Source organism: Cryptomeria japonica, chromosome 11, assembly GCF_030272615.1.
Source record: "Cryptomeria japonica chromosome 11, Sugi_1.0, whole genome shotgun sequence".
Lineage (NCBI taxonomy): Eukaryota > Viridiplantae > Streptophyta > Pinopsida > Cupressales > Cupressaceae > Cryptomeria > Cryptomeria japonica.
This window is the reverse complement of record NC_081415.1, coordinates 321,965,178-321,990,829: the sequence shown is the minus strand read 5'-3', so window position 1 is coordinate 321,990,829 and position 25,652 is coordinate 321,965,178.

Sequence of the window (25,652 nt, the reverse complement as noted above, 5' to 3'; positions counted from 1 at the left end):
AATTGAGCAATCAATCATGTCAATCCAATCTCTACATGTCTCAGAACTTGGATCAAACTTATCATGATGATGTAAATGTCCAAATACAAAAACTAGAGGAGAAACTAGCTCAAGAAAATGAGATTTTGGAAAAAAGAGTGAAAAACATTGAGAAGAATAGATCATAAATGTCCAAAATGTTTCAAAAATTTCTAGGTTGAAATCCAAAGATTGAGCCAATTGATGTAAGATCTCTTCTTGAACGATCAGACATACCAGCTCTCCTCTCCCAAATAGAGATAATGAAACAATTTCAAGAAAGGAGACAACATCAATTTCAACATTATGTGCCTCCATAACAAGAACAAGAAGGTGTTTACTATCAATTAGATTTTCAACCAATACAACCAATGGTTCAACCAATTGTTCAACATATACAACCAATACAACCAATGGTCCAATTTCAACAATATGTCCAACCAACTATACAATGTCCACAAATGGTTCAACCAATGGTGGAATATCAATGTCAACAACCACAACCAAACATTCAAAAACAAAGGTTGCAGCACACACCAACCCAAGTTTCAAACATGTCAGAACAATTGAACCAAGTCCAATATCAAAACATGACATTAGATCAGAACCAACTCCTTGCCAAACAAGTTCAAATTCCAGATACAACTATGTCAAAACCTCGAAAGAAAGGTGGCTTTATTGCAATGATCTTAAGGAAACTACCAAGTGAGTTCTTTGAGGAAGATCAAGATAATACAACTATGTCTAGCAATGCCTCATCCCCCCGCAAACAAATTGACTCTCCAGTGGTATCTATCCCTACACCTCTAGAAGTTTCACAAGAACCTTCCATATTGTCCTCATCAAACAATACACCCAAGGATGAAATTACCCAAGGGCTATCCATAATTGATTGCCACGATAATCCAATTCATGATGCACATCCTTGTCATGTTTCAAAAATACAAGACCCAATGCCACCATGCACTTTATTGCCATTACCTGTTTTAGAGGATCCCATTCGAAGTCCCTCTTCCTCATGTTCAAGCATTGATTCCTTGCCAGAATCCATCACAAATGTTCAAAGTGCATTTCCTTCATGCCAAACCATTGATCCCTTGTCAGAATCCCCCATGCATATCCAAAGTCTAACCCCATGTCAAGAGGATAATTTAGAGCATAAAGAAACGCGTGTTAAAACAGATCAAGATCAAGATCTCGAAACCTTATCATCCCATCCAATTGTTGACCAGGATCTCATCTTCCCAGAAACTCATGATGATTCCCCTATTCTTGTCCATCCTATCCAAAGTCCTATTGACACTCCATTCCCTGGGCAAGATCAAGATATCCCAGTTCATCCAATCCCAAACGATCCCCTTCCATTTCATGAACACAATGTCCTTTCAAATCCCATTGACATTCCACTTCCTGAGAAAGATCAAGATATCCTTTCCATCCTTTATGATGATCCCATTGAAAGTTAAGAGCAAAGCACCTTTAAAGAGGATTCCAATGATCTTCCTCCTTGTCAAGATCAAATTATTCCTTCAGATCCTCCACAAGATCCACTTGTTCCTCCATCTCCTTGTCCTAATGCTCCATATACACTCCAAGATCGCATTTCTTTTGATGATCCCATTATTTTTCCCATTCCATCTCTTGAAGAGCCTGTCATTGAACCATGTCCACTACACAATCCTAGTCCCCCTCATGATCCTAATCCCCCTCATGATTCTAATGTGTCAGTGAAAGATGTTCATGAACCCTCGACATGCACAATGGGTTCTTCCACTTTGGTGAAATCCGATCCACTTCAAGATCTCATTATTTCTCTCATATCATATCCACGTCATAATGGACTCACGTCTTCTTCCCAAAGAAAAGAGTATCCTACAAGTCAAGATATTCATAAAGGCAAAGGAGTAGATCTTAATAAGAAAGAATCCCTTCATGTTAAAGAAAATATTAAGGGTCATGGCCTCAGTGAAATTCCTCAAGACGTGGGTACCCCTGCTAAATCCAACATCCCTTCAAAATCCAAGCATACACCTTCCCCATCATACTTTCCATCCATCTTAGGTCCTTATATTCCTTCATTCTCTATGCAAGGTCAGCAAAGGCATACATCCTTGAGTAAATCTCATCCATCCAAAAGAAGTCCATTTCATTCATATCCATCCATGCATTCCTTTCCCCCTCCAAGCAATTTGGATGCCAAGTATAAAAGTCACAAGTCTAGAAATCCACATGTATTCAAGGATCAACATGTCCAATCTAATCAACATGTCAAAGCAAAGAAAAATATGAGCCAAAAAGAAAAGGAAAAATCCAAAAGGTCACAAAGGCCCATTACTAAAAAACAAAAGTCAAAATCTATATGGGTTCCTAAATCCCTTGTGCAAGCAATGCACTCCAAGGAACCACAAAAGCATGAAAAATCAAAAACCATGTGGATCCCTAAGCGACTCCTTGAAGCACAAAAGCCTAAAGAAACATCAAAATTGGCATCTACAATTGCTATTCCTCCATCCAAACATTCCAAGTCTTTTCCTCCATCACCTTCTTTATCCATTTTGGGCCCTTATGTCCCAAAATCCATAGCCTTTCCTTCGTCAAAATCTCAATATCCAAAATATGTCTTTCCTCCATCAGTCCATCACCCCTCAAGGTGTGTGCTAATGTCGATCTTTCCTTCATTTCCATCCACTGAAGCCCAATTCTTCCAATACCCTACCTATTATCCAATGTGTAATGCCCCGCCAGGAAACCCCGAAGGGATAAAGCTAAACATACAAATGGAGTGCAATAATTTTTTTTTTAAAGTTACACCACATTAAGATACAACAAGATATCAAAGATTTAGATTACATAGCGGAAGACATCAACTAACACCTAAAGAGTTTCCCAACGAGATTACTTAAATTTCACAATTCACTTAACTCACACAATTAATCCAATAAGCTGATTATCTTAATAACGAGATAATTCTTAATCAGGATAATTTCTTTCAAAAGATGGAAATATAAATCACAAGCAAAGATTCATCCATTAAGATCTATTCATAATCTTCATTCAAGCTTTTCATAAAAATACAAGCCATACATCTAATATTCTAACACACTAGAATTTCATCATAAACATATGAGATCTTTCAAGCATACTAAATTTCCTTAACAACAACTGAATATATATCCATTACTCTAAGTTACATTCTTTCATATTCCAATTTATTGCATTAGAAAAGATGATTGCATACATGCATCTACGATAAATCTCATCTAAACCACTTATGCATTCGATCAAAAAGGCATTCAAGAAAGGACTGCATATAAGCATTTAAAGTTAATTCCATCTTACCCACTTATACATTCTAACATAAGCTAATCATACATGATAAAGCTGAATAAAGGAAACATAAGAGAATAACATCACATAACACCATAATGATCTCGGAGTTCACCCCTAAAGGGCCACATCTTCGGGTCTGCTCAACTGCAAGACCCCTCTGATAATTAATAAAGTTAGGAATACAAGAGGTTACACCATTTACAATCCTGCCATCAAGGCGAAATATAAACAATATACAAACGACCACATCGGTCAAATAATACATAAACGATCCCTGAAAAGAAAAGGATCCAACTGAACATAATCAAAGCTAATACAAAGGTCCAGAAGAACATCCACAAGACTGAGCCATTACCACCCAAGGTCTAACATGAAATCGATACTCACAAGGGCAGAGACAGAAGGACGACCCACCAAGGTACTCCTAACAGGACAAAACGACAGCACACTAGCGAACGTAGGGACAAGTGTCATCACACAACCTGGTATGGTTACCATGGCAGGTCTTCATAGGCCCCAGCCCCATACACTGGGTTACCCTGGCAACCTAATCCGAGCCTCCGGCCCATCCAAGCCTCATGTGGACCCACACATCCTCTCGTGAAGACAAGGATGGTGGTTTGCCATTTCAGGCCTTCCCACAGCATGTCAAGTCTATGTTAGCACTCGTCCCATGTGTGAGGCACAATTATCTTACTTAGAGCTACATTCTAATCTACTAAAAGGTTATCACTTGTTAGACTCACTTTCGACGGGGTACCAAGCAGCCACTTTGGGCGCGGCCCCCAATCAAAAGCCACTTTCCCATATGACACTAGACTATCTCAGACGAACTCAAAACCAGGGAATAGACATGGTCAGACGAACGAAGTTCAAGAAGGAGGAACAAACATCTGGTCAAACACGAATCATCATTTGACACCCACACAAAGGATATGACCAAATACGACACTACCACAAAACAATAGTCAACTTGGAACCGAGGACTGAAACAGGTACCCCAAATCAATCCATACGACAGGGTCCTATCAGACATAGCATGACTTTCCATTACATAAGCAAAAGCGAATACAAGAATTAAACTCGCATAGGCAATAATCGGAAAAGACAATATTTTCTCAAATTGATTTAAGCATAACAGTTGATCCAATTCTCTGATTGATCTAAGTTTTCAAAAAGCATTGACGGGAAATCACCGTTACCAGGTGAGTACAATACCACAATTTACAATAGTACCGTTGTCTATTTCTCAAACAGAGGAAAAATATAAATTAATCATTCATTTTACTAAATGAGAATATCAGTAACTAACAATTTTCCCAAATGGTACTTAATTAAATTTCCAAAAGCACATCGTTTAAATCATAATGTCCAAGGTTTAAATATTCATTTCTAACATTTCCAGATGGCCTATATCATTAAAATCTTCAAACCATATATATTCGTGAATAAAGTATGTTTTAACTCAAAAGATTTTCCAATATAACAATATTTCATCTTCCCAAAATATACACAATTAAAAATTAAGTCTTGCATAATAATCTACTAAAAATTCATCAACATATATACATTCATGCCACATTACATAATTAAAAACTTAATTAAAAATTTCCATAAAATAATATTAAAATATTATATATATATATTTTTTGAATTAAAAAAAAAAATACATTAAAAAAAAACATGTTAAAAAAACTAATTTAAAAAAAACCATTTCATATGGGGGGGCGGCGAAGGCCGGGCCCACCTCCCAACGCCGATGGCTGGGCGCTCAAACCCTAGCCGCAGGGGAGATCCGTGCGGGCGGCACCACTGTGGTGCCTGCAGGTTCCGCGGCGCCCTGCGGCCACCGCAGTGCGCCTGCGACCACCGCGGTAGAACAAAGCGAGGGGGAGGGGAGGAGGAGGCGGGTGGAGCTCCGCTCCCCGCCCTCCAAACCCCAATCAAAAAATTATATTTTTTTTGCACACAGTTCATTTTTTAAAAACGAAATCACAAAATGAAAAGATTCGAAGTTACATATTTCAATCTAACATAAAAGAGATCAATTTTCTATGATGAAATCTGGGTTTTTTTAATAACTTCTTTTGAACACAGCAAAACCCCATAATAATGATAATACTAAAACACAGTCTCTTAAAGAGACTTACAATACAATATTTTCCAATCCCAACCATTTCCAACAAAGACCCATATTGGGCCAAAATGAGCCATTTAAACACAACGATACTGCTATGCTAGCAAGAACACCAGGCATAGGCATAGATCTAAACCCACAAATCATAGAATTAAATCTAAAATCCATTTTAAAAGATTGGAAATATATATTTTTTTTAGAACTAAATTGATAAACAGATCCTACCTTATCTCGCATTCCTGGCAAGCTCTGCTGAAAAGTCCCAATCTACAGCTCCAGGAATCCTTCCCCATTCAAAACCCCCAAATTTCATCCCCAAAATATTTTCCAACCAACATTTTTCCAAAAACATCCATCCTCCAAAATTTCCCAAAAATTTAGGTTATAAGGAAGAGTTGACCAAAATTCCATTTTTGGAATTAAAATTTTTATTTAAAAATAATTCTCAAAAATAATTCTTTTCTAACTATTACAACAAATTGAATTGCTTTTCCCATTTAAAAATTGATTTTCTCATTTAATTCAATTTAACCTTTCTAATATAAAAATGCCAAAAGATTAAATTAATTCTATTGAAATTAAATTTAAATCTTTCTTTTTCCACAGCATATACAAAATGCATTTAATATTTAAAATCACCCATTTAATTGAACTTGCTCCCAATTTAAATCGAGAAATTCAAATTAACGATAATTCACATAAAGAAATCCCGATAAATTTAGTCCATTAACCTTTAATGCACAAACACATATTTAATCAAATTAAATACTTAAGGACTAATTAATCAATTTAACCATACACACCAAGCACACAAACCAAGAAAGTCAACCAGACAGACGACTCGCAACCCAAACAAGAAGGGAACACCGACGACGACTAACGATGCTCACTTGAGCACGACTATGGTCAACTAGGGTCTTACGACCACCTAATCCAACTCTAAGGATTAAAGAGGTACACTCAAACCTGCAAATCCAGGTGAAGATGAACCTCGCACTCATGCGGCGTTGTACCTGAAATCTCCTGCAACCAAGAGTCATACATGCATACATATATAAACTTAATGAAAGCGTTAGCCCGATATTAATACCACGAAATAGGAACACTAAACAACTTGCATACAACTAGTGTGAAAACCACATCAACAGCTATGCATTAAGTCAAACATCTGACTATAACATTACATTAAGATAAACTAACCAAGATTAAACCAAGATTAGAAATTGATTAGGGCAGGGGTACTACACAATGCATATTTTCCATCCTTCCCTCCCTTTGATCCAATCCTTTGCATAAATCCTCGCCTTAGTTTCATCTTATTTTCCATGTCCTTATCCTACCAATGTCTTTGAGCATGCTTTTAAAGGTCATGGTCCATTTTTTTCAAGGCTACTATCCAAACAAAAAGATGTTTGAGTCCTTCTTTCATCCCCTATCATGTGTCCATTTTCGACTAAAATGTCAAAATACAAAAAAAAATTGAAAAAAAAAAAATTGAAAAAAAAGAAAAAAAAAGAAAGAAAAAAGTAAAGCAAAAATAATTCACCCTCTAGTGAAAACCTGGTAAAAAGGCGCCTTGGGCAAGTACCATGATGAAAACCTGGCAAACAGGCGTCATGCGTAATCTATGAACTTCTTGCATACCGTACTTGGGGGCAGGTTTCTCCTTCATATCTTATTGCCCTTCACTATCCTATCGAACCCCTGTCATTACCCTTCATATCCTATTGTACCTCATGTCCATTTCCTCTTTCCACCTTTGATCTTGACAAGGCTGAGGATCTTCATGAGCATCATGCATCTTGTTTGCAGCTTTTAGTCCATCATAGCTTTTGGTCATTTATCCATTTGCTTATTATAACTTTTCATCCATATTCCCTGTCTTATTGCAACTTTCTGCCACTATCCCATATCCTATCCTGACCTTCAGTCCATGTCCCTTATCCATTCTTGGTCTTGCTTATCCTATCCATATCTTATCACTATCCATACACTCTTTTTCATTCCTTGATCTTGATCTAACATAAGGACGCAAAATTTAAACATGGTTTCAAAAACCTCTTGACATGTCCCTCATGCCATGTCACTGCTTTACATTGTCATATCCAATCTTTTGTCCCATCACGCCATAGCCCTTGAAAATTGCATCCGCATTGTCTCCATGATAAAAGGCCTTTGTCTTCCCTCTATCCACCATCATTTCAGGAAGCCTATTTATTCACCTGTCATATTCCTTGCCTTGCTAGACACTGGAGGCAAAATCCCTAAAAATCAAATAACGTCCTGAAATAATAAAAAAAAAAAAAAATCAAATAATGTCCTGAAAAAATCCAAAAAAATCAAATAATGTTCTGAAAAAAAACCAAAAAAAAATCAAATAATGTCCGGAAAAAACGAACAAATTTTTTTTCAAAACATTCAAATTCCAAAAACAATTCCTTTGGCATTTTTCATTTTGTCAATAAATATCCCCTTTGTGCATAGACAGATCGCTGAGCATACATCCAACGACAATCAATCAAACATTGTGCTTTAATGAAATCACGCAGTAACAGATGAACTTTTCAATCAAACCAGGCATTCAAACTGATCAAAATTGTCATGTCAATCACTCAACATCAATATCATTTGTCCTTGTCACTATTATAATGGGTCTTATACAGGGTGTGGTATACTCCAAACTAGACTGTGTCCTGTCTTAGACGGGGTACCGTATTCCCTGGAACCAGACAACATGATCATTCTTGTTTTCCACTTTTGACAATGATGATTAGAATGTTTGTTTGACTTGTTTGAATTTGCGAGTCTTATCTTTTTATTGATTTATTTTTGGCTTCGACCATGTTCCTATGTTGCTCGATGATGTCACTAAGTGATTTAGAGTGGTCGAGATGGCTCATGGTCCTTTATTATTTTTTGTCTTCTATTTGTGGAGTGTTTCATAACATTCTAGGGCAAGTTTGTCTTAGGATTTTTGAACTATTCCTTGTCTGTGAACATGTCTGTCTTACGCAAAGGGATTGCATTATCGCTCTAGCCTTCATTGCCATGTTGCACCGCATCCATTTTGCCATATCAAATAAAGGTTCTCACCTACTTATGTGCATATGTGAAAGCAAGTTTTCCTTCATCTCTAACTGTCCTTTGTCTAATTTCTTCTTACTAACATTTCTTCCGTCAGTCTTGGCAGTCCGTTCGAACCTATCGTCTTCTGTCATTCTTATCGATCACTTGGCCTCTTTTCTAGATTTTTCCGGCCAATTCCTTGAGGGGGCATGCATATGTCATTATTATTATCTGGGGCATTTTCATTATTGTTCTTTGAAACAACGCTTAAAATCGCATTGTCTCAAAGAGGGGCAAAATGTAGACACCTAAAAATGGTCAACGCTTGCGGAGTCATACTTTAACATTGGCGCATTGCCTTATTTTAGGTTTTTGCATCACATTAACATTTCTTCTATGTTGCGTACTTGGTCTTTATCATTTGCGAGCATCGAGTCCTTCTTCTGCATTCCTCATTTTTATCGCTTTTGAATTATGGTTTTGTCCTCTTATCAATCTTGTCGTTTTGAGATCGATTTGTCATCGATCCTCGTCCTTGTCAATCTCGTCAATTTTGCGATCGATTTGTCATCGATCCTTGTCCTCTTCAATCATGTCAATTGGTGCATATCAATTTGGTCTCTTTATCAATATTGGTCAATTTGTCAACCAATTTCAATTGTTTATCAATCAAATCATTTATCAAGTCAGAATCATGATTAAATCGAATCTACATCAATTATCTTTTGTCAAGACCTAATCTTCTAAGGTTTTATGACTTATTCATTTAATCTTGTTTGTCATTTTCCCTCTAGGTTAAATAATTTATTTATTTATCCTAAGTATTCTTGTCACAATTAAATATTTATTTAATTGGCTAATTAATTCCCCCTCTTTTTGTGAATTAATTAATGAATGAAAAATTATTAATTAATTCACCTAATTTTCTAATTTCATCAATTTCTAATTTCCCTATTTTCTAATTTGTCAAATTCAATTTCCACCTAATTAATTTCTCTCTAGTCTCTCCCTATTTTTGTGCTTCGGTGGAAACATGAATTTCTCATGCGTCATACTATTGGCATAGTAAGATGTCATAAGCTTTTAGTCCTCTAACCTTTGCATTGGCAATATGTCATAATTCATGACATAGAAGGTGTCATAACCTTCTTTCTTCAACTCAATTTTGCCATTTTTGAAATCAATTGCCTCTAATATCAATTTCATGCTAATCTTGTCCTCTCTCCAATTTGTTTATAAATTGGATGAGTTTCTTCAATCAAAAGATCTGGTCGAATCAATCACGCTTCTAGTACCCTTATGCTGTCGTCTCGTCAATCTTGCTTTCATATTAGGTTTATGCACTTGAAGGTGAGATCCACAAAACAAAGCAATTTGAAGGAGAAAGAAGGACAATGGAGCCACATGAAGGAGACATTTGCATTTGGTTTGCTTAGATTTCATTTAGAATGTCTTGTCTTCATGTTTTTAGGATTGTTATCACTGCATTTTAGTTTTCGTGATTGAACTAGTCCAGTTTGCTATTGCTTGTGATGATTTCCACATTTCCTAGCTACAAGAGGAACTGCTCTATCACAAATAGCGCCTGTTGCCATGTTTTCACCAGTTGTTTTATTGCACTTTCTGATTTGTTTTTCATTTTTTTGTATTTTCTTGATTTTTTGATTTTTTTATGCCACAAGGCGCTTGTTTACCAGGTTTGTGACAATTTTTTTGATATTTTTTTTATTTTTTCACTACTTTTTTGCTTGTTCCGTGCATTGGATGACTCAAGTGTAGAATTTATTCAGATGGATGTTATTGGTTGGCTCATCAAGCACGTCCCCTTCTAAAGTTTATAACTGATATGCCCCTGATCCATAAGTTGATGTGATAGTAAAGGGTCGTAACCAGTTATGTTTAAATTTCCCCTTCTTTTCCCGATCTTGTTGATTTCGGGGATTTTCTTTTAGGACTAGGTCACCAATTTTGAATGCCCTTGGTATAACCTTGTGATTGTAGCTTTGGCACCTTCATTATTGATACGCCTTGAGATGATTGAAGGTAAGTTATTGACATTTGTCTAGCAATTCTAGCTCTTGCATTCTGTTGACTCGATACTCTTCATCTGGAATGAGGCCTTTCAATGATTCCTTGAGTGATGGAATTTCTACCTTAATAGGTAGGATAGCTTCTGATACATACACCAATGAGTATGGTGTAGCTCCTGTACATGTGAAGATACTTGTTATGTATGCCCAAAGTGTAGGATTAAGCTGGACATGCCAATCTTTACCAACATCATTCACTATCTTCTTGAGGATCTTCAGGATTGTTTTGTTTAAGGCCTTTGCTTGGCTATTCCCTTGTGGATAATATGGTGTTGAAAAGAAATGTTGGATATGGAATCACTCGCAAAGTTCTTGTACATCTTGATTCTTGAAAGGTCATCTATTATTTGTGATATCAGAACTAGGAATGCCATTCCGACAGATGAGGTAATTCAGGATAAAAGAGGATATTTTCTTGCCGGTAACAGTAGTCAAGAGGACTGCCTCAATCCACTTTGTGAAGTACCCAGTGGTTGTGATGATAAACTCATGTCCATTTGATGAGGAAGGATGAATCTTTCCTACGAGGTCAAGTCCCCATTGGCAGAAAATCCATGATGTGGTGAATGGTTGCAACTCTTGTGCTGGTGCATGTATAAAATTGCCATGAATTTGGCATTTTGGACATTTTTTGGAAAACTGATATGATTCTTTTTCCATGGTTGGCCAATAGTAGCCCATCCTTAGAAGTTTCTTGGCAAGATTAGGACCACTTGAATGTGTGCCACAAATACCTTTGTGAAGCTCATGTAAGGTAGAGTTAGATTTGTTACGATTGAGGCACCGCAGAAGAGTACCACCAAGACCTCGACGATATAACTTATCAACGATTAAGGTATAGCGGGCTGCTTGATGAATGAAGTTGCATTTATGGTTTTGGGATAGGTCTAGTGGAATGATATTGTCTTTTAGGTAGGTGTATATCTTTCCATAGAGGGGGGAATCAGAACCGTCTAGGGTACAGATGACTTGGGATTCCAAATTGTCATAGGCGGGAGAAAACAATTGCTCCACCAGGAATTCATAATGATTCTACTTGTCTAGAATTTGTAGGAGCGAGGCAATGGTTTCCATTGTGTCAGCAGCTCTGTTATCTAGCCTTGGAATATGCTCAAATGTGATGTGTACAAAGTATTTCTTAAAATCTTCCACCATGCGTTTGTAGGGCATCAGCTTATTGTCCTTCGTCTGATAGTCATCATTGATCTGATTGATAACTAATTGAGAGTCCCCATAGACTTTTAATTTTGTGATTTTCCACTCCAAGACTACTTTGATATCTGTCACTAGAGCTTCATACTCAATGATATTATTGGTGCATGTGAACATCAACCTGTAGGATCTCGAAATTGTGTGTCCTTCTGGAGTGACGAACAAGATGCCGACACCTGATCCATGCTATATATAGGACCCATCAAAGTATAAGATTTATTGCTTTGGTGTAACACTGAGCACATCTGTATCTAGAAATTCCACTTGTAATGGGTGTTTGTCTAATAGTGTTTCTTCTGCCAGTTGATCTACTATTGCTTGTCCTTTGATAGCCCTCCATTATGTGTACTGAATTTCAAACTCTCTTAGGATCATGACCCATTTGGCTAACATCCCTGTGAGAGCGGCTTTGTGGAGTAAGTATTTTAATGTGTCGATCTTTGCCATTAGCTTGATAGTATGAGCTAACATATAGTGTCGCAAATTTTGGGAAGCAAATACCACAACTAAACAAGCTTTTTCGATGAAGGTGTAATTGAGTTTGTAGCCATTCAACATCCTTCTAATGTAATAAATGGCTCTTTCCTTTCCTGTCAAGTCTTCCTGTGCTAGTAATGCCCCCAATGACACTTTTGTTGCTGATATGTAGAGAATGAGTGGTTTACCCGCTATTGGTGGCACCAAAATAGGTGGATTCATGAGATATTGCTTGAGCTGATGGAATGATTTTGCACACTTCTCCTCCCATTTCAAAGGTACATTTTTATGAAGTAGATGGTTGAATGGGAAACATTGTTCGCCAGTTGAGCAATGAACCTTCTGATAGATTGTAACCTGCCTTGAAGAGATCGTAGCTGAGTAATGATCCTTGGAGGTGGTATTTCCATGATTGCTTGAACCTTTGCGGGGTCCACCTCGATGCAATTTTATGATATAAAGTAGCCCAAGAGTTTTCTGGACGTGACCTCGAAAACACACTTTTTAGGGTTTAATATGACATTGAATTGCTCGTCTCTGAAAGATTTTATCAAGAATGTCTAGCTGTCCCTCTCTTGTGAATAATTTGGCTAGCAAGTCATCTACATAATCCTCCATAAAATTATGCATCATGTCATCGAAGATTGTTGTCATTTCTCTTTGATAGGTGTGTTCATGAAGGATTGTGTTGTGATGCTAAGTATGAAACCCAACAATCATGTGAAACATAGGAATACTTTCAGGCCTATGGGTATGCCTATCTTGAAAGTAGACCTCTGGAAATCAGGTCGACTTCTTGTCTAATGAATCTTCTGCAAATTTTTTTGAGAAAAGGGATAGAAAGAATATTTAAATTAAACCTACCCTATGAGGTGATGCACCAAATATTAATTCTAAAATCTACAACTGCTTAACCCACAAAATCTTCAACAAATAACCCTAAAAGTTTTACAACTCAACTGAACATGTGATGCATAAATATTTCATAGAAAGGGCCTGATTAGAAAAGCTTGCTTGAAGGAAAATAAACTATCTTCACAACTACAAACCCATCAAAATCAGATTACACAAACTATAACCTGCATTAACCATGTGTCTTCCTTAAATAATAATGCTTGAAAGAGACAACATTAAAGGATTCAAAGAATAAATCACAAAAAAAGCATCAAAATCATTCATTCAACACTAGACAAGAAGTATCGAGAAGGAATTTGCTATTATTTTATTAAAAATAAAGGAATTGCTGCTGTTACAAACTCATAAATGTGAGCTACAATACTATCCTGGAGCATGAAAGGGTCTGAAATTAGTCCACAATCATGCTGAGAAAAGAAAAATTACTCCCTAAGAATGAATAGGAGAGACAATATATAGAAGAGAAGCTAAATAAATTTGCATCCTGAAACCCTAATATGAAAAACTATTAGATAACTTAGATAACCGATGAACAACTAAGAGGGGGGGGGGGTGAATCAATTGTTAATAGATTATAGAACTTTAAGCATTAAAACCTTATTACCGGAATACATAAACCAAATACCGGAATAGAAGATATAATAGTTAAGCACAAATATAATCCACAAAACGTTTACAAACCATCCAAAAAAGATAACACCAAGATTTGTACGTGGAAAACTCGGTAAAGAGAAAAACCACTGTGGGAAGCCTACCCACAGTCAGATAATACTTCTGCAGTAAGTATGTGATTACAAAAAGAAGGGCCTACACATGTAGGAAGGCCAACATCCTAGAGCGCATTGCTCATCACAAAAGGAGCCTCACTGATTACAAAATAAATCCAAACTACAATCCAAAAAGAAGAGTGAACTGCAAGAATATTATCTCCTATGCCTGAATACAGTTCTAGTTAAGCTTAGTACCAAAGGTCTTAAACCTCTTTCACCAACCCAATTCGATCACCTATAATTGACCAAAACCTCTACATATGATTACAACCTTATTTGCACACAGATAATCCTATATCCCAAAAACCCATGAATATACCCATGATCTACAAAGAGATCTTACATCATGTTTATACCAACCTGGGACCTAAACAATTAGGTCAGCCACCTAAAAGATAATACAATAAATTCATAACATAAACCTACAATCCAATGATCAACCAAGTCATCCTAAGACCGAAACAATATAATCCAATCAATAAACGCAACCGATAACGCATCGAGATCATCCACCAACACGTTACATAAACCGGTCCATAACCTAGCCGAATAAGATAGCATTAGGTCTAGACCCAAATCCAACACCACTGATCAATAGGAACACAAACAAGATAACCAACAACATCCCGAAAGTCATCTAGAAGCCACACTAACACCACTTATCACGTGCATCAAAATATCTTCAACGAAGCTCTATCGGTAAAACCCTTATCAGTGACCAAAAGGCTTACTAGAATAAATGATAGCTCCCGACTCATCAAATCCTAAACCAACTGATTGTGATACACATCTGAATAGCATGAATTATAGATCCAAACCAATTCCATAAACTAAAGCATACCATAACATACTGGATCAATATCATAATCCAACTGCTCTACTGGAACCTACCAGAAACCGGTAAACAACCAAAACAGTCAGTGTTGCCATCAATGACAAAACATCAATGCAACACATAATCAATTCCTCTAATTTGTCAACAATCTCCCCCTTTGGCATTGATGGCAACACTAGATGTGAAAAACATCCAAGTCCCAAGAAATGCCAAACAAGTCTCCCCCAAAGGAAGGCAACCAACAATCTCCCATAAGATGATATTACAATGAAGTTAACAAACTCCCCCTGTGAATGATATCCTTGTTAAGCTCTATTTTTCACATATATCTCTCCCCCTTTGACATCAATGCCAAAAAATATGACATAAACATCAAAGAAAAATCATAAATTCTTTGAACCACACAGATGACTACTCCCCCTGAGTAGTAGCACCAACACATCAATTCGGAATGAATAGTAGCTCTATAAATGCATACCAGACTGATGCCATTTAGCATCACTCAGGTCTCTATCGGAGAGGCATAAACCGCCAATCTATCTCTGAAGTACTCAAATGATTCCTTAGGCAAAGGTTTAGTGAAGATATTTTAAATCTGCTCTTTAGTGTTCACATAAACCAATCTGGCTTCATTTGCTTCCACCTTCTCCTTCAAAAAGTTGTACTTGATAGATATGTGCTTTGTATTAGAAGGATTCTTTGATATGTCAATAGCAGCAAAGTTATCATAGTCAATAACTATCGGTTCATTATAATCCACCCTTATATCCTTCAACATTTGCTTCATCCATAGAACTTGTGTACAATTAGTAGCAACAACAACATACTCAGCTTCAACAGTAGATAAAGAGGTACATGACTGCTTCTTGCTGATCCATGAAACAAGTTTCTTTCCAAGAAAGAAAGCTCCACCAGATGTGCTCTTTCAGTCATCAACATCTGCAGCCCAATTTACATCTATATATGCACATCGTGTAAAATCATCATTTTTAGGATACCACAAACCATGTTCAGTTGTTCCTTGCAAATACCCGAAAATCCTTTTCACCACACTCTCACATGATTCTCTCTAGGATCGCTCTAATATCTTGATACAATACAAACTGCATTCATTATATCTGGTCTAGTCTGAGTCAGATATAACAAACCTCCAATCATAGACTTGTACCTTGTAGGATTTATCGATGTTGATGCATCTATATTAGTTAATTTCTCACTTGTAACCATAGGTGTACCAACGGGTTTAGAATTTTCCATACCAAATTTATTCAACAACTCTAGCATACTTAGTTTGATAGATGAAAATACCTTTATCAGTTTGAGTAATCTGCAAACCTAAGAAAAATTTCATCTCCCCAATCATAGACATCTCAAATTCATTCTTCATATTATCAGAGAATTCCATACATACATAAATTATCCTCACCTCCAAAAATGATATCATCAACAAAGACTTCAACAATCAATATGTCATCATCAGTGATATTATAATATAAATTACTGTCAGCATTACCTTTAATGAAACCAAGCTTCAAAAGAAATTTATCCAATCTTGCATACCAAGCTCTAGGGGCTTGTTTCAATCCATATAAAGCTTTCCTTAACCTACAAACCATGTTTTTGTCATCTAAAAGTGAAAATCCATCAGGCTGCTCAATGTAAACTTCTTTTTCAAGATCTTCATTCAGAAATGCACACTTAACATCCATTTGATAAACCTTGTAGTTCTTATGGGCATCATAAGCAAGAAATAATCTCACAACTTCAATCCTAGCTACTAGAGAAAAAGTCTCATCATAATCAATTCCTTCCTTCTGAGAATATCCTTTACAAACCAATCTAGCCTTATTCCTCACAAACTGTCCATCTTCATTCAATTTATTCCTAAAAACAATTTCATTAACTCTCTGCACAAAAGCAGTAATCGTTTTATCTTCTTCCATCTTCAGGTTCTCATATCTCACTCAGTAACCATCAAGTTTAGCAATTTTAACAGTAGGGTCACCTTCATTCAGAGTCTCCAATTTATCCCATATAGCCTTTGTAGTTTATTTTTTGGTCAGTCTCATAACTTGCTGATTAGAAAGTGCACACAAAATGACTTCTCTAGCTCTACAATCATTTTCAATGTCCTTATCCAAGCCTACTGGAGGAGGATTGCCAGATGTCAGATTATGAGGTATATATCCTTTCTCAGTGATCTCCCAAATATCCTTACCAAGACATCTTAGATGAGTCTCCATCTAAATCTTCCATACTCTTTAATTTGTTCCATCAAGCCTAGCAATTTCTCTTCGAAAAACAACTGTAGATGAACTTGAACTTTTAGATGCCATAGGATCTTCCTCAAGCGGTTAAGCTTCTGTAGAGAGGACTAGACTCTGATACCAATTGTTAGATAACTCAGATAACCGGTGAACAACTGAGAGGGGGGGCGAATCAGTTGTTAACAAATTATAGAACTTTAAGCATTAAAACCTTAATAACAGAATACATAAACCAAAAACTGAAATAGCAGATATAATAGTTAAGCACATATATAATCCACAGAATATTTACCAACCATCCACAAAAGATAACACCAAGATTTGTGTGTGGAAAACCTGGTAAAGGGAAAAACCACGGTGGGAAGCCTACCCACAGCCAGATAATACTTCTGCAGTAAGTATGTGATTACAAAAAGAGGGGCCTGCACATGCAGGAAGGCCAACAACCTAGAGCACACTGCTCATCACAAAAGGAGCCTCACTGATTACAAAATAAATCCAGACTACAATCTAGAAAGAAGAGTGAACAACAAGAATAAAATCTCCTATGATTGAATACAATTCCGGTTAGGCTCTGTACCAGAGGTCTTAAACCTCTTTCACCAACCCATTTCGATCACCTATGACCGACCAAAACCTATGCATATGATTACAACCTTATTTGCACACAGATAATCCTATGTCCCAAAAACCCATGAATATACCCATGATCTACGTAGAGATCTTACATCATATTTATACCAACCCGGGACCTAAACAATTAGGTCGGCCACCTAAAAGATAATACAATAAATTCATAATATAAACCTGCAATCCAATGATCAACCAAGTTAGCCTAAGACCAAAACAACATAATCCAATCAATAAACCCAACCGATAACGCATCATGATCATCCACCGACATGTTACATAAACCGGTCCATAGCTTAGATGAATAAGATAGCATTAGGTCCGGACCCAAATCTAACACCACCGATCAATAGGAACACGAACAAGATAACCAACATCATCCCGAAAGCCACCTAGAAGTTGTGCCAACACCACTTATCATGTGCATCAAAAGATCTTCGACAAAGCTCTGCCGGTAAAACCCTTACCAGTGACCAAAAGGCTTACGAGAACAAATGATAGCTCCTAAGTGATCAAATCCTGAACTAACTGATCGTGATACACATCTGAATAGCATGAATGGTAGATCCAAACTAGTTCCACAAACCAAAGCATACCAGATCAATATCATAATCCAACCGCTCTATCGGAACCTACCGAAAACCGGTAAACAACCAAAACAGTCGGTGTAACCATCAATGACAAAACATCAATGCAACACATAATCAATTCCTCCAATTTGCCAACATAAAATACATGAGAAAAAGATTTGGGCAGATTTGCCCAAAATGACATTAAAAACTCATGCAAAACTCTGCCAAAAATAGCTCCTGATGCTGAAAATAGGCCTCCAACTCAAACTGCATGAAAAAGACACCCTCTTGCCAAATATAGAACCGTCAACTCTACTAAAAATAGTCAATCTAAAAAAGCATCATTTTTCTAAAAAATCTTGCATGAAACCCTGAGCCAAAAATAACGTTGAAAAAGAAACACCCCCTTTATTGAAACTCTGCATGTCATGATGCCAAAAATAGCACTCTCCCTTTATCTCTTGAAATAATTTATTTTAACACTTAAAATATAAAACAATTCATTTTATATTTAAGTGCTAAAATAAATTATTTATTTCCTTTTATCTTCTTTCTTTAAAATAATTTTATTTTAACACTTAAAATATAAAACAATTCATTTTATTTTTAAGTGCTAAAATAAATTATTTATTTTCCTTATAATAATTTTATTTTAATATTTATTGAAATAATCTACTTATTGATTTCAATAAATAATAAAATAAAATATTAAATCTAATAACTCTTTTTTTTTCTAAACATAACTTAATTAAGAACAACCAGTAGTTCCAAATTGACCTTCCACCTTGAAATCTCTATCAATTGCATGAATGATTCTCTTTGGGTCGAATTTGGTGAAAAACCATGCAAAACTAAGGTGAAAATTGACCCAAACTGATGTTGAACTGCTGAAACTGATAGTCAAGTTCTGTTATTTTGCGGTGAAGTTTTCTCAAAAACTACAAACTGGATTTACACAAAATTTAATGGGTTTTTTTCTCTTTGAAGTCTTCTAATTTTTGTGTAAGAATCGCAAAAACCCAGATCATAAATTTTTAGATTTGATTGAAACACGACCGCTGCTTTTAAAACCCTTTTTACACTTTGTTGTCTTAATTAAGCCAATTAACATTTGATCAATGAAAAGAGGCCACCAAATTTAGGTGTAGCAAAATTTGGTAACATAACTATTGTCATGAAGGATTACACCCGTGATGCTAGGTGTGAAACCAAGCAATCCTGTGAAACATGGAAACACCTTCAAGCCTATGGGTTGCTCAAGTTGAAGGTGAATCTCCGGAGACCAGGCGGGCTTCCTGTCTTGATGGATCTCCTAAAACTAATGTTTATGTGAAAAGGGTAAAAAGGCTTGCATGTGACAAAAAAATGTATCCTAATGGCAGTGATACACCAAAATTATGGAGTTTTAAACTACTGCACTAAAACTATAACAACTGCAATATTGAATGAAAACACTTCAAAAATCATTAGACCACTGAATACATAAACAATTTGCGAAAAGGTTCGAAGCTATCCAACTTTTGCATGTAGGAAAAGTGAATTTTCACAACATGCAAGAAGTTGAAAAACCAGGTGAACGCAACCCACAACCTGAATCACTGTGAAATTATCCTACTTCTGCAAAGCAAAAGCAAGACAGAACAAAGGATTGTAAATATCACAATAACTCTGTCAAATCACTCACCTAACAATGAAAAAAGCAAGAAACATTGATAAGGAAATAATTTTGTCTTGCAAAACTGAATAAAATAACTCTATTACAATAACTGAAAACTGATAAGTGTTGAGATACAATGCTTTTTGTTGTATGTGTAAGAAAAAAGAAACATAGGCAAAAAAGGAGAGAGAAAATATACAGAACCCATCATGTACATATCCTTCAAAAACCCTAATAGAAAATTTTGCATGAGAAAACGCCTTAGGTGAATTTGCCCCAAAAAGCTAAAAAAATCATGCCAAAATATGTCAAAAATAGCCACTGATGCTCAAAAAAGGTCTCCAACTGCAACTATATGAAAAAAGAACTCCCACTGCCAAATATAGAACTGTCAATCTCGCCCAAAATAGCTGCATTGAAAAAAGCAAACTCCCAGTCCAAAAATCTGCATATTTGTGTGCCAAAAATAGCTCTGAAAAGAAAAAATCCCCCTCTGCTGAAAATAGAACTCCAAGATGTCAAAAATAGATGATAACTGAAAAAGTTCCTCCTTTTGTAATTTTGCATGCTGCTCTGCCAAAAATAGCTCAAACTGCTGATAACTCCTATTGTGCTTTTATTAATTAATTATTTCATTTAAATAAATAAAAGTATTCTTTTATTTAGCTTTACATATACTTCTATTTACGTAAATGAAATAATTAATTATTTAATTATTATATTTATTTATTAATAATGGTATATGTTATTCAATTATTTTTGTTTTCACGATTATTAATAATTAATAATAACAAAAGTTTTATGCACTTTCATTAAAATTCAAGGGTTTTAAGCCCCCCACGGCTAGTATGCTACTAGGACCTAAGGCCTTGGTGGGAGTTCTTTTTCTCTTGACCACCTTACAAACTATTAATAGCAGCTTTTAAAAAAAATAAAAAATAAGCCCATTAAAATCCCGTAGGGATGAGGGCATGCAGGGGTAAAAGCAATTGAAAACCCTAACTTCATGCATCCTATTCTTTCATTTTTGCATTTTGTTTTCATCAGGAACATTCCCTTTGGCCGCCATGCACTGCTAGAGCTAGGGTTTGAAGCAGGGTCTTAGACTTTCTTCTGCGTGAATTGAAAAAAATAAAAAAATAAAAAAAATAAAAAATAAATAAAAAAACCAGGATCTTACCACTTGGTATGCCTTCATCTCTCTTACCATGGCTTTCACAAGATCTTTTTGCAAGATTTATTTCATAAGCTTTTGGTTTTATTTATGCATGTAACCTTGGGCTTTGAGCAAAGGAGATTTTATTCCTTGCATGATCTTTTGCATCTCTTTGTGAACGGGTTTGAGACTCTTGACGTCTGTAACTTATATATTATGCAAACTCTAAAAACTTTTTTGTGTCTCAAACTTTATCAAATCACTCAAATCTTTGCCATTGTGTATCATCTTTTTATTGCTTTTGAGAGGCTACAAATTCTTTCATGGAGGTTGCAAACTGATAAAGACTTTTAGTATTATGTCTACTATGATGGTGTTGACTATAATATATTACTGCTAAATTTGCACTTAGAGTATTATGTCTTCGAGTCGCTGATAATACTTAAGGCTATCTTGGTTGATCCATATATTGTTCCTTGCGTGATCTCAGTTCTTGATAACTCTGTCTCCTTCGGGAGCATTCTCGTAGTAACCTACTATCTTTTCTAGACTGTGACTAGGGTTGCATGACTTTGTGATTGTACTTATAACATCATAACTGTCATAGGGCTCCTTTTTTACTGCATTTGATTTCTTTGTAACATAGATGGATGATCTAAGATACCCTATCAATCTGAGATACTTTGTAGCTATCTCAGTTCTGTACTTCTATCTTGGGCACATTGATTCTTCATGCAACATCTCCTCATTAAATGATATCTTAAGTGTGTTTAGTGTCAATTAAGAATAACAACTTTTGGCTTTTATTGTTCACCCTAGTCATGATTTCTTATCATGTTGTCCTTGATATTTGTAGTAAGATAACAAGAATGTACGTGTTTATCTCTACTCAGAGGTGAGGGCTATCCCTTGTGTAGCATGTTGGGTTCTACTCTTTGATGCTCTGACAATGTTCAGAAGGCTGCTCCTTATTCACTGTAACTAAATGTATGACAATCTTCACATGTTCATATGTTGGTTGTAGCTGTTCATTGTGATCAATATCTTATGACTGTGACCTCCATGCCTATTGAACTAATTATGCATGATGGATCATGACTTATACTTGATATGAACCTTGCTCATTATTTTAGTGGCTTTTATGACAGTGAATATCGTTGTAATTTTCAAATACATCATGTTCTAATCCTTGAGGACTATCAATATTCTTATGTGTGTATAAGAACTAACTTTCATTCCTTTCCTTCTTATATTGTCAGACTGTTTGATACCCTTTTTTCAAGTATATCTTGATCATGAGATCTTTGTTTAAGACATATAGAACTGTATACCTTTTGGTTCAAGACCAAGGGTTATATGCATACTTTTGAGGACTGTATCAAACCTTTTTGAGGGTTGTCTTCAATGAACTTTCCTTCAGACCCATAAATCATTGTGGCTTTTATGAAAGTGAATATTAATAATGACTGTTATATGGTAATAGTGACTCCCATTAAAAAAAAAATCATAGTTGTAATGAATTCTTTATGACTACTCTTGAGGACTCTATGAATACATGAAGTTGCTTTAACTCTTCAAAAACCATGCTCTTTTCAATGTGGTGCAACTTTTATTCACATTGTCTTTCTTTGACTGTACTTTCTATTCACAAGTTTTCTTTTGGTATTTAGTTTCTTTATTGTCAATATGGTTACCCTATGATGATGAACAATCCTGCTTATTGGATTAAAGAATGTACTATTGCCACATTATCATTTGTTGACAGCCTCTAATTACCGCTTTTCATGAGTTACTTAGTGACTATATCACTGTATTGTGGGTATTCTTCGACAATGAATGATCTTTGACTGCATTTACTTCTGGCACTATCAACTACACTTTTCCAGTATAATGATGATTAATATGATGCCCTTTGTATTCTTGATGGGCTGTAATGTGAATCCTATGAGGATCCGATTAATACTGAGAGGGGGGGTGAATCAGTATTAAGATCAATTGAAACTTTAAACCCAAAAACAAACTTATATCAGATCTAAAACCATTTAACAAATATCTCAACTTCTTTAATCATATCTAACAACCTCTTTATCAGATTTTCTTAACACATTAATCAAATCATTTACCACATCAATCAATAATTTCACCACTTAAGTAGTCATATAAACTTGATAATTAACCTCATCAATAAGATCAAATACTTTCTCTACCAATTCTTATCGGTATCGGTAACCTCTGATAAACTTTTGATAAAACATCATAACCGGTGTCTCAGAAATAATGCATGAAATGAAACATAAACAAGAACATCACATGAAAAATATTCCACGCATGAACACCATAAGTTTTTGATGTGGAAACCCAAATAGGGAAAAACCATGGTGGGAGTTGACACCCACAAATAGTTGTACTCTTTTAAAGTACGCCCTGTTAGGAGCTTACAGTATGCCCTGTTAGGAGATGATCCTGTTAGGAGTCACTTGGTTAAGGAATTTTCCTAGCAGCCTGGTTAGGAGCTTGATGATCTGTTAGGATCAACCTCATGAGAGGATTTAACACTCTTTTGATAGATGCCCTATTAGGGGACTTAAATGTTTAAGGCCTGTTAGGACCTACCTGGTTAAATGATTTAACCTTTTGCAACTGTTAGGGAACAACAATGAAAGAATGATCTGTTACTTGCACTTCTCTGCTTGCTTGATCAGATCCATTTATGCACAACACTCTACAACTCTAGGGCAGATCTCACACTTCACGTGGACAACTCAACACATTCTCTAAGATCACCGACATCATAAACATCAACTATGTCTTCCTAAATAGCCATCTCAACTAGGTCGGCCACTAAACCTTAATTACATCATGAATTTACAATTTAAATCATAAGAGATCACCACAAATCAATATACAAATCATTACAACAAATTACAATGCAATATCAACCATTAGTTGATCGTAACCCATCACGAAAATCTGATCTGTACCAAAGTCAAAACTTTAAAACACTCTACTAAGAATTTCGCTGATTCCCAAGAAATTCTTCCTTGAATCATGCCAAAACAATAATTAAATCATTCACGTGGGTTGTACCATGTTACCACGTTCATGTAGACTTGTAGTTGATTACCGTCATAACATAAATCATTACCGGTTAGATGATTTCTTCACCAGTCTTAAACCCTACTAAAACCTTAGCAAAACTTCATCAGAAATTTGAAACATGCCTTCTGGTAATCTTCACAAGTTCCGGTTCTGGTCAGATACACCTTTCCATGATACAAGTTCACCATCCAAACCACAAATCACCAAACCTCGCCGATCGTCTGATTCAATCAAAACAACTCTACTTTATCGGTTAAAGTCCTTTTTCACAGACTTTAGTTCTCTGTCAGTAAACCCTGTCTTCCGGTAAACCAAATCACTTAGATGACAAAAAAAAATATCAGGAACATCATTTGACATCAGTTGCCATTAATGACAACACAAATAACTGATCATGTCATCTAATCATAGAATCTCAATCTCTTCATCACAAATAGTCCTATCCTTTACCGGTGTAGTCATTAGTCTTCAACTGCATCACCTCATCTACATCAGTTATGTTAAATTCCAACATGTAAATCTTTTAAATTATGGTAGAGATCATTATAATTTGTCCTTTGAATAATTGTAAATGATCAACAATGTGTGTCTTCTCAAAGAGGACTGTATATTCACACATTGTTTAATAGTCTTAAAGGACTAAGATGATTGTCCTATATGTATTGAGCATTCATTACATCTTTTAGACTCTTATCACACCTCTTTTTTTATTCTTCATTAAGATTGAATGCCTCTATACTCTGATACTCTGTCTTTACACTTGTTTGACAATAAATGCCTCTTATATGCTATCACTGTCCATTGATGACTGGTCATAACTGTAATTATTGACATACACTATCTTTGAACTGTGTTGTATCTGCTCATGGTAGCTTTGAGACTGGATTTTATTTGTGATTTTGTTTGATGCCTACACTGTTATACATGAACAGATGGCTATGACCCCTTATGAAAACTTTGCATTGGTATTTCCTCAACGTATAATAACATCTTATTTATGTTTTAGCATGTTTGTTCTATTCTGTTGATCTGAAGATGCCACTGCCTTTATTAATATAACTCTATGTCTTGATCTTAGATTAAGTCTCACCACTGTGATTGTCTCTTGATATTGAGGGCTACAACTTTTTATGAGTTTATAGCTGTTATCACTGATTAAAATTGGGTTTTTCTTTTCCCATGATTGGCTATGGTATGTTAAAATTTTCGAGTAGGGTGTAATTCCAAGTGCTTCAGCTTTGTTCTAGACCTTAAGGGTTTTTTATTTTAGATCCTATCTTATTTGTTTTAAACCCTCTGGTTTCTAATCTGTCGTTACTTTATTCACTTAAGTAATGGGTCATGAGGTCATAGGAGGTGTTCCCCCTTGTTGTTTGCCTAGGCGGTTATGTTAATTAATCAAAAATTTATGCCTCGTATAT